The 11,730-nt window shown below is 41.2% G+C and overlaps 1 protein-coding gene and 1 long non-coding RNA gene across 4 annotated transcripts in view; one reads left to right on the top strand and one right to left on the bottom strand.

Annotated features, from left to right (window-relative positions):
* Positions 1-11,320, bottom strand: part of LOC147016114 (protein GVQW3-like) — a 105,853-nt gene extending 94,533 nt beyond the window's left edge. The window contains exon 1 of the mRNA XM_085848846.1: positions 11,193-11,320. The gene's annotated coding sequence lies outside the window, so the exon portion shown is untranslated. The remainder of the gene's footprint in view (positions 1-11,192) is intronic.
* LOC147016113 (uncharacterized) overlaps positions 1-11,730 on the top strand; it is a 59,173-nt gene that overhangs the window by 25,412 nt on the left and 22,031 nt on the right. The window lies entirely within an intron of this gene.

The following is an 11,730-nucleotide window of genomic DNA, read 5'->3' as shown; positions in this document are numbered from 1 at the left end:
TATTATATATATTGCATGCATTGATGTTTCCTTTTGAATTAATTATTTTATTTCACATATGCTGCTGAGTTACTTTGATAGAGTTTGAAAATCAATCACAGTCGTTTCATATGCAGCCTGTGGCTGCTGGTTGCATCATTTCTGGAAGCATGGCACACCTACTGATGCAGTGCTCATTACCAGTAAGCTGGTACTCATTTTGCCGACCTCAGAAGGATGACAGACTGAGTCAACTCACCTGGTGTTATTTCCACAGCACAACAGGGGCTCAAACTCAAGACCCTAAGATCTCAAGCCAGCCACCTTAACGTTAAGCTAATGCCATTCTTATCAATTGTGGTAATATTACATGACTGATAAAATCAATCAGAAGGGTGTATGTATCCACAAAGAATAACTTGTGGTTGGAAAAGTTCATAAGCGAGAAAAGAAATACAGACACCACAAACTATATCAATTGCCTAGTTTGGTCCTCCGACTCTAAGTTTCTCAGTTTCAGAATTTCAAACTCATTTTCGTCACAATTGGAAAGCTAGATCTCTTGACTGATGGAAAGGAAGAAGGCTCAACTCTATCTCAACTCACATGCAGTCAGAAATAGAAATATAATCGCAAAATAATATTACCTGTGGCACGTAGGAATGAATGTGATGGTGAAAAAGTGCCTGAATCCCTGTGGCACACAGTAGCGATCGGAGTAAAAATTTAATAACTAGTCATCGGCTAACATTGGCTTTGGTGTCTTTTGATAAACATCAGTGAGTGCACAAATATAAGGGGGCAACTTATTAGAATCTAAGTCTATTGAAGGATATGCCCCAGTGAATCTCGGTTAAGAGCAAGTCTCCAGTTACCTTACGGGCTCACTCTCTGCCCATTGTCCTCCCGGTTTCTCGGTAGGGCAATAGCCAGTGTCAGGAATGATGGCATTGGAGGCTTTGCAGGCACAAAGGCTAGATTCAAGGCTCGGGTAGTGAGGCATGGATGGGAAAGGCAGAGGGTACAGGGCAATGGCTATTAAATGAATAGAGGAGGATAAAGGAGAGCCATTCTGCATAGAAAAAAAAAGCAATCTCCCAGCCTTCTTCGAACTTTCAATCAAATCTCTGACTCGAAAAGCCTTTTCTGAACAGATTGTTGTCGGCATCGGCAAGCAGTGGGACTGGAACTTTTGCAGGGATTAACTGTTCACACAGTGGGTGTATTATTGGCTTGTTTACATTCCAAAACCTACATATCTTCTGTTATAAGATTCAAAGAGGTTGACTACAGCAATTCACTTATTGTAAGAAGGCAGAAAGTTGGGAATTCATGATGTTATAAGTCCCATGACCAGAATTATGCTATTTGAGGATAAGCAGAAGGCATTTATTAGGTATGAGTAAATACCACCCATACCTTTGCTGACGGGAATACAAAGAGTGGGGTGGGAGAGAGAAAGAGGGGGAAAGAGGAGAAGGAGAGAGGTAAGGAAGATTTAGCAAAGATAATGTTTTGCTTTATGACTATACATACACACCCACGCATATGGATTCATGCAAATATGTACTTCCCAATTTACGTCACAGATGCATGTGTTGCTGGAAAACATCCTTCAAATAGAAATAATGTAAATCGAACTTAAAAATCCCATTGAACTAATGTCTGAAAGGGGAATGCGTTCCCAACAGAAAAACAAAATTGAGTGGAAACTTTTCAAAAAGTAAATGAATTAAAATATTATTGCAAAAAAATACTGTACTGTCGAACCCCGACATTCGCAGATTCACTATTCACGGATCCTGCCCGCTTATTCGCGGCTGATAAAATGCGACCTGCTTCTACATTCACGGCCCTGTGCTTCACGTATTCGCGGTTTTTCGTGGATGCAAAAAAAAAAAACTTCCACGAGCCATGCACATAAAACGGTTCTAAAACATATCTTCCATGAGCCATGCTATAAGTGAGCTGCGTAGCATGTCCCACCATTCGCGCTTAAAAGGCGCTCCACCGTATCTACCAGCTGCAGCATAAGACATCATCCCCCACGAATCCCACAAATAAAAAGCTTCATCGGATCTACTACCAGCTGCATAAGACGTTATCTCCCAAGAGTTAAACAATTAAAATTCTTCACTGCATCTATGACCAGCTACTGAAGATGTCACCCCCCATGAGTTACACAATTAAAATGCTTCACCACATCTATCATCAGCTTTGTGAAATGTTGACCCCACCAATATCCCCCACTAACAATGGGCACACTACTCACACCTCCTGCAGCTACCTACAGTTCCTGCATGACTATTTATGTGCAGCGTGTCCTGGGTCTCAATCATTCTTCTCGTTCTGCTGCCTTGACTGGTGTTTTGCCTCTCGCTGCATTCACTGATCAAACATGGCTCCCAAGTGCAAGATCAGTGCTGGAGATGTCAAATGCCAAGAGGCAGAAGAAAGTGATGAGCCTGATTGACAAGCTGCTGTGGAGCTGTTGAGTGGAGCTGCTGGACGGGCTGTCGAGAGAACTGATTGTGGCCTCTGTGGGCAGACTGTATGGAATAAACAAATCCACCATTTGCTACAGACAGAAGAACAAGAAGGCGATCTGAGAAAGTATTGTGGCAAGCACTGTACTGATCACCAAAGTGGTCATCCAGGTCTGGGATGACCATATAGAAAGGGTGGCGAAGGCTTTCAATGTATGGATGGACGACAACACCAAGAAGAACATGCCTTTAAGTGGACCTCTCATTCGCGCAAGGCGATGCGTATGTATGTACATCTTGCTGGCACGAGTGGCGCGAATATGAGTGACCTCAGTTTATTCCGAGTGAGCAGGGGATGGTTTGACCACTTCAAGAAGTGCTACGGCCTCCGCAATGTCAAGCTGTCAGGCGGGCATGCTTCCACGGACTATGAGGAGGCCGAAACGTTCCCTGCTCAACTCGCGCAGCTCTTCGAGGAGAAGGGGTACCTGTTAGAGCATGTACTCAACCCTGACAAGACCATCTTGTTTTGGAAAAAGATGCCAACGCAAGCTTTTATCTTGAAGCATGAGAGGACAGCGTCAGGATTCAAGGCCACAAAGGACTGAGTATCTCTTTTCCTCTGCACAAAGGCAAAAGGGGACTGCATGACGAAGCCCATTATGCTGTGCCATTCACTGAACCCACTTGCTCTCAAGGGCAAGAACAAACACATGCTGCCCATGTTTTGGAGGGCCATCAGGAAGGCATGGGTGATGGGAGCAATTTTTATGGACTGGTTCTATAACTGTTTCATCCTTCAGATGGAGAAGTACCTGGTGGAACAAAACCTTGCGTTCAACGTTCTCCTGCTCTTCGACCATGCTCCTAGCCACCCTGAAGATGGCTCACCAGAACATCGAGGTGATATTTCTGCCTCCCAGCACCCCCTTCCTGATCCAGCCACTCGACCAAGGGGTAATCTCGACTTTCAACACCTTTCACCGCATTTTGGATGTGAAAGACTCTGACCCAGAGCTCACTGTCGGGAAGTGTCGGAAGGAGTTCATCATAGCCTGGCACTCCATTGGTGCAATCAAAGAGTCACTGGCTGAGGTGAGAGCCTCCACCATCAACGCCTGCTGGCACAACTTGTGGCCACAGGTAGTGAATAACTTTACAGGCTTTCCCAACAACACTGAGGAGAGGCATCAAATTGTTTGGTTGGCTCAGCAGGTGGGAGGGGAAGGCTTTGACAACATGGAGCCTGAGTAGTTGAATGATTTTATCACCTCACATGCCGAGGAGTTCACCGAGGAGGAGTTGGACGCCATTACCAAGGTTTTTGAGGAGGAGGCGGGCAGCGATGAGAAGGAAGGGGTGTCGAGGTCTAATCTCATGGTAAAGTTCCTGGGTGAGATGCTGAGAACATGCGGTCAATGACCGAGATGCCGATCCGGTCCTGGAGCATTACCTCAAGTTCAAGAGGGATGTGACATGATGTTCCCATACAAGGAGCTACATCAAAACCTGTGGCAATCTGCCAGGCAGCTCTCAATCACCCTTGTTTTCACCCTGGTCTCTGCACCTCAGGAGCATCAGCACCTACTCCTGCCTTCTCCTCATGCATGACTCATCAGTGACCTCACCTGCATTGGCTTCAGCACCCTCACCTGCGTTGTCTTCAGAGTTTGCTGAGTTCACTGGATTTGAAACTGTACCTGCTGTTTGTTTTTTTTTTTCATTTACTTTTATGGTACTGTTAATCACTTTTAATAAACTGTGAATCACATTCCTTCAACTAGAGGGGGAGCACTCGGTAGAGTGCAAAACCTCTGCGCCAATACTGCTGGGTCACTTAAGTGAACCTGATATCCTATTCATTGTAGGTCAAAACGGATCAGACTCTACTGAACCACGATTGAATAAACTAAACTAGATCGACACGCATGTAGAAATGCCGAAAAAATAAAATCGAAATTTTTTAGAAAAAAAAGTTGCAAAGTTTCTGTTTTTTGTTTCTCTAACAAATTTTTTTGTGGTTTGAAATCACTTAAAACAGGTAGAAATGCAAAAAAAAAAAATAATTCAAATAATATTCAAATAAAATCGAAATTTTTTTGAAAAAAAGTTGCAAAATTGTTTTTTTTTCTCTAACAATTTTTTTTTGGGGGGGGGGGTTGGAAATCACTTAAAACATGTAGAAATGCAAAAACAAAAATTCAGATATTTTTTCAAAATGGCCGCCATAGCGGCCATATTGGACTTTGGACCAAGTCCAAAATCTAATTGCATGATCCTTGGATCATACCTAATCCCCACACCAAGTTTCATCAAAATCCGTCGAGGAGTTTTTCCGTAATACTGTTCACAAACAAACAAACAAACAAACAGACAGGTGAAAACAGTAACCTCCGTCCATCTTCGATGGCGGAGGTTAACGAGAGGGGGAGCACTCGGTAGAGTGCAAAATGTCCGCCGCCAATACTGCCCGGTCACTCAAGTGAACCTGATATCCTATTCATTCAATTTGACGTCAACAGTGCTCACAGAGTTATAGTTTGCAACTTTCCCTTTTACTTTTAACTTTTACATACTTAATTCATTCGTCATAACTAGATTCCTTGAGACAGAAATTGATTTTACGTGGGTATATCCACCTGAAGTTCCAAAATCAGCCGCAATTATAATTTTGGCAAGTTTTTTGTTGGAAATCTCTTATAACATGTAGAAATGCAAAAAAAAAAAAATCGAAATTTTGTTGAAAAAAAAAAGTTGCAAAAATTTTTTTGTTTCTCTAACAAGTTTTTTGGGGGGAGGAGGGGGGTTGGAAATCACTTAAAACTTGCAGAAATGCAAAAACAAAAATTCAAATATTTTTTTCAAAATGGCCGCCATAGCGGCCATATTGGCTTTGGACCAAGTCCAAAATCTAATGGCATGATCTTTGGACCATACCTAATCCCCCCACCAAGTTTCGTCGAAATCCGTTAAGGAGTTTTTCTGTAATACTGTTCACAAACAAATAAAATAACAATGTCACCCGCAGGGTGACCCGTATCTTGCCAAAAGGTGACCACGTGTGACTTTTTAAAGGTCACACTGAGGTGAACAGAGCTGCTATCCACCAGGAGCGACTCCTTGAGGAATATCTGCCTACGAGAGATTCCGATGAGAATCGTTCTACAGAGTAACCATGAAAAATATGTGTTTGCCTCATAACGTCACCAAATGACGTCATAATGTCTCAAGCTTGACATATCTAGAAAGCACTCATCGAGGTGTTCAATTTGAGGTACTACACGATATGGTTCCTAAAACTTGAAAATTTGACCTTGGGGTCAAATATGTTTGACCTCAGGTGCTAACCATGAAGGTCAAGGCCAATCGGCACCAAAAATTAATCAGCTGAGCGCCAGACCATGAACTATATTCCCATGAAGTTTGAAGACGATCCGATCAAAATTACTCAAAAAATAAGGGTTTCGTCGACTCCCCTGATTTGCGACAAAGTGACCTTGACCTTTGACCTTGACCTTCAAAATTTTGTGCACTGAAAGGGACCTCTATAGGCCTCTGATATGCGAAGTTACAAAAATTTCCAATGATAACTGTGCTCTGCAGAATTTTTTATACGTGATTACAGACAAACAAACAAACAAAAAAAACAAAAAACATACAAGCTGACTAACATATCTTGCAAAAACTTCGTTTTGGCAAGATAACAAACAAACACACAAAAAAACAAACAAACAGAAAGGGCTGAAAACAGTAACCTCCATCCATCTTTGAAGATGGCGGAGGTTAATAAACATTGGAACTGGTACCTGTTGTTGTTGTTGTTGTTGTTGTTGTTTATTTATTTATTTCTTTTCAGTTGTAAGCATTTTGTATGAAACTGTAACTATATGCCTTCGTGGTCGAAAATATTTTAAGTTTTTTTAATTTTCCTCTATGAATCAGGAACTGCAGGGAACCTATCCCACTTTTTCCATTGAAACAATGCGAGACATTCACGGTACCCCTATTCGCAGCTTTGCCATTTGCGGCATTTTTCATGAATCACAAACCGCAGGGAACCTATCCCCCTATTTCCAATTGAAACAATGCCCTGACATTTACTGTGTCGACATTCGCAACTTCGCAATTTGCGGTATTTTTCATGAATCACGAACCGCCAGGAACCTATCCCCCTTTTTCCCATTGAAACAATGCCCTGACATTTGCTGTGTTGACATTCACAGCTTCGCAATTTGTGGTATTTTTCATGAACCACGAACTGCAGGGAACTTATCCCCCTTTTCCCATTGAAACAATGCCCTAACATTTGCTGTGTCGACATTCGCGGCATTTTCTAGGAACGTATCTGCCATGAATGTTGGGGTCTGACAGTATATAGGGGTCTTGTCATCTTCTTGTTTCCTGTGCAGCACAAGGCTACGAGTCGCATCATTAACTGAGGGTGTGGCAGTGCTCCCGATGCACTGTGGCAGTGCTGCAGATCCTGCAGCCGAACTTGTCCCACTGCTTATTTTTGTTGCACTCAAAGTTACGCTTTGGAAACATTCCTTAATCTTTTATTCACTCAATATAATTGTCTGAACAGCAGAAAAAGTTAAGTGCAATGCTTTGGCAATTTCACATTTTCTCGTGTAAATATGGAGAAGGAGGGAGCGTTGCTAAAAAGTAAATGCACTGGTTTACAAGAATCGATAATTTCTTTAAATTTTCAGATCAATTCCAGATTTCAACATTTATTTCATCCACAAGCTCAGATCCTCAAATCCAAAGATAGATTTCGATTATATGCTTTAATTGGTTTGTGAGAGTCGATTGTGGAAAATTGCATCTTGTAATGCATAGAATCACTCCAAGCTCCTAATTTGAAAGCTATAGCACTTACAAAAGTGATGTATACAGCAATTTGTAGGGATGAAGATCAGGCATCTAATGATGTGAGTGACGAAAGTGAAAAAAACATTTTGAGTGCTTCATCATGCAGAAATTGTTGCAGCCTATTCCAATTCGAGGCATTTTTGAACAGGCTGAAACAATATGGTGGCTTAAGACCCCTGCGAGGTGACAGCAGGCTGACCAAGATGGCGCGCTGCCATCTAAGTAAGGCATTTTTGTCTTTTTGATGATTATCACCCCATTAATTATCTTCAAAAGGGGTGTGTAAATTTTCCCATATACCCAGTTTTTATTCATGTACTCTCTTGGAGTTCCCTTAGTATGCATGCAAAGTTTTGGGCACACACACACACACACACACACACACACACACACACACACACACACACACACACACACACACACACACACACACACACACACACACACACACACACACTGAAATTTATTGACTCAGCATAGGAGTCAGCAGAGGCTAGTTAAGAAAATAATTAGGCAAGTCAAAAGAGTATGAAAAGTATATAGCTAAGAATATGAAGCAAAATAGCAAGGCACTTTTTAAGTATATAATGGGAAAAGAACAGGTTAGGACAAGTGTGGGCCCATTGAGGAATAGCATTGCATGGAGAGTGGTTAGTGAGGAAAGTGAGATGGTCGGCTTATTAAACAGGTATTTTGCTTCAACATTTACACAAGAACAGTCAGGAGAATTATCAAAAGCTGAGAGTGTCTATCAAGGAGGTGAAGAAGGGCTTTTACAGAAGATCCAGGTTAGAGTGGAGAAAGTGAAGAAAGCGAGGAAATCTAAGAGTAGATAAGGCTCCGGGGCCAGATTATATGCACCTGAAAGTATTGAGGGAGGTGGCTGAGCATATAAGTGTGATTTTAGCAGACATCTTTCACAGTTCCTTAGAGTCAAGACAGGTACCAGACGATTGGAGAATAGCAAATGTAAAATCGTTCTTTAAGAAAGGATCCAGAGGAATTGGGAAATTATAAACCTGTTCATTTGACTCCAGTTGTAGGTGTTGTCGACGTTAATTTGGATCAGATTAGGAACCACTTAAACTAGTAACAGGCGTCCACAATCATCCTTGACCATGTTGTGGAACGTTGGTCGAGCTCCTCACTTTACCTGTTTTTCTTCCGCCCTCACTTTTTCACCTTTATTCGCTTTTAAATTTGTTTTCTCCACAACCACCTGAGTGATTGACATGAAACCGTCAACATATTAGTACTTACCCATGGATATTTTTTTTCTTCCAATGTTGCATGATGATCAGATGGAAAATGTGGTCAGCATTCCAAAATGTCTGTTTTCTGTAGGTATGGGTTGTAAGGTGTTTCACGTCTCAGGAAAAAAAAACGCCCGCGACCTCGCTTTGCGTGGCTTCGGCCAAATAAATACAAACTAAAGGCAGTCAGTATGGATTTACCAAAGGTAGGTCACCTTTAAAAAATCTGTTGGAGTTCTCTGAAGTAGTTTCTGATTCGGTGGATGAGGGAAGGGCGGTGCACATAGTATATCTTGACTTTCAGAAGGCATTTGATAAGGTACCAAATAGGAGGTTGTCAGCTAATGCGAGAACTTGTGGAGTAGCTGGTCAGGTAGCTAACTGGATTAGTAATAGGAAGCAAAGAGAGGCTGTGAGTGAGAGGATGTCTAGTTTGGAGGATGTAAATACTGGAGTACCTCAGGGATCGGTATTTGAACCATGATTATTCATCATTCACATGAATGATTTGGATAGGGGAGTGAAGAGTAGTCTTTCCACATTTGCTGATGACTCTAAACTTGGAGGTAAGGTAGGTAACAGAGGTTGGTAGTGATCAGATTCAGGAAAGTCTAGATACTTTCATAGATTGGGCAAAATATTGGCAAATGTAGTTTAACATAAATAAAGGTAAGGTGATTGGGATAGGTAAGAATAATGAAATTAGAGATTACATGATGCAAGGGGGCAATCTTGGAGCATGTCACAGGAGAAGTATCTGGGGTGGTAATAGATATGGGGGGTAAGGAGACAGGGCAGTACCAGGCAGCAATAATGCTCATACAGTTGAAGGTTGTATTCGTAGGGAGATAAATTGTAAGTTTAGGTAGTTTTAACACTACAGGAATTTAGTGAGGCCTTATCTTGAATATTGTGCAGTTTAGGGAAACATAGATGCCGTAGAGAGGGTACAGCATAGGACTAATGGATTGATTCCGGGCCGAGTTAGATTGAGCTATGAAGAGCTGCTGAAGGAGACGATACATTAGAAAGGAAGTGGTTTGAGGGGATATGATGATTAGGATAATGAAGAGTAGAGAGAAAAGAAGTGCAGAAGAGTTCTTAAGTCGAGTTGATAGTTTTTGATGACGTCATACTTCTGCGCCATTCACCAGTAGACCACCATTTTGGAGATGAAGAGAAACAAACCAAATAACTGACAAAAAAGATCATTGGTGTATTTTTAAATGCGCAACGATGACTTCTAAAACGGCATCAAACTTTGCGAATAACTTGGACAAAGTCAGGAGAGATACCAGGACAAGATTAACTGAACCAACGACACAGATCCCTACAAGGTTGAAAAAAACTGAGTGGTCTGGTGACATCGATAAGTGGACAGGTGTCACCTATCTGGACATTGTAAACTTTTTGTTGTATTCAACGAGTGCAAACACCTTCGAGCAACTCAAATCGTACAAAGGACTGGAGGCATATTCAATCAGTTCATTTGTGGATGGATTCAGGAAGTAACCATGTGCGTGGTCAATGATGAGGACAGTGAGAGTAAGTTGGATTTTTTGTCTACACACAGCGAGAGTAAGTACTACAACACATTGTAGTTGCTACAAATTGTAAATTGTAGCTAGCCTGGTTTAATTCTTTAGGAGTGGGAGTGGGAGTGGGAGTGGGGAAATGGCTTGTAAGTATTAATGTTTAGGAGATGCATATTGTCTTTGTAAGTATTAATGTTTGAGAGATGCAAAATTCTGACATTTAAAAATAAAATGCATTAGGCCTCCACGGATGAGATTTATGTGCATCATTGACCACATTAATTAAACTTTAAATTTAAGAATCAAATAGTTTTTAATATGTCTGTAAATGTGAAAAAGGGTCTGCTGACTATAGGTTACACATGTCCAGATCTTTTTGGAACACCTTGGTCCAAAAATATAATAATAATATATATATATATATATATATATATATATATATATATATATATATATATATATATATATATGTATATGTTTAAAATATATGATATATATATAGAAATATATACATATACATATATACAGTATATCAAAGAAGAGGAGATAGGGACCATACACTGTGCAGAGCATTGGTGCTGCTTAAGCAGTCTCCTTGGCTATTGGGCACAATCCTGGACAGGTCACCACTCCGGCACAGTATACCAGCAAGCTGGCACTCATTATGCCGACCTCAGAAGGATAACAGGCTGACTTAACCCCACCTGGTATTAATTCAACAGCTGAGCTGGATTTGAAATCAGGACCCTAGGATTCAAAGCCCACCACCCTAATCATGAAGCCAACACCAGGCATATATATCCAACATATATGTATGTATATATATATATATATATATATATATATATATATATATATATATATATATATATATATATATATATATATATATATATATATATATATATATATATATATATATATATATATATATATATGCATATATATACATGTGGTCCGTCAAAAAAGTAATGCGACCGACTTCACAGAAATTTTATTCCAAAAATTTATATTGAAATCACAGCTTGTCCCCTTCAAAATAGTTTCCCTTCAGTCTCACACACTTGTCCATCCTCTTCTTCCACGCTTCGATGCACCCCCGGAAGGCTTCTTCTGGAATCCTCCGGAGCTCCGTCATCACAGTCCTTTTGATGGCCTCCACATCAGGAAATCGGGTCCCCTTGATCCCCCCTTGAGCTTGGGGAATAGGAAAAATCACAAGGGGCCAAGCCTGGTGAATACGGGGATTGTTCCAAAGTTGGCACGTTCCTCTCCGCTAGAAATTGTCAGATGCTCAGGGCACTGTGAGCAGGGGCATTGTCATGGTGGAGCACACAGGCATTGTTCTCTCATAGGTCCCTCCTCTTGTCCTGGACTGATCTCATGAGGCTCCGGAGGATCTCCTTGTACACGTATTGATTCACTGTTTGACCCTGTGGTAGAAACTTGAAGTGGACGATGCCCTTGATGTCAAAAAACGCGATGAGCATCACCTTGACCTTCGACTTCGACATCCTTGCTTTCTTTGGTGTTGGTGATGCCGGACTTTTGCACTGACGACTCTGCCGTTTGGTCCCAGGATTGTATTCGAATATCCACGAT

The sequence above is a fragment of the Eptatretus burgeri genome, chromosome 12 (genome assembly GCF_056783735.1).
Source record: "Eptatretus burgeri isolate ZD-2024b chromosome 12, Ebu_testis_v1, whole genome shotgun sequence".
Taxonomy (NCBI): Eukaryota; Metazoa; Chordata; class Myxini; order Myxiniformes; family Myxinidae; genus Eptatretus; species Eptatretus burgeri.
The sequence above is the reverse complement of the archived record's forward strand: the minus strand, read 5'-3'. Positions and strand labels throughout refer to the sequence as shown.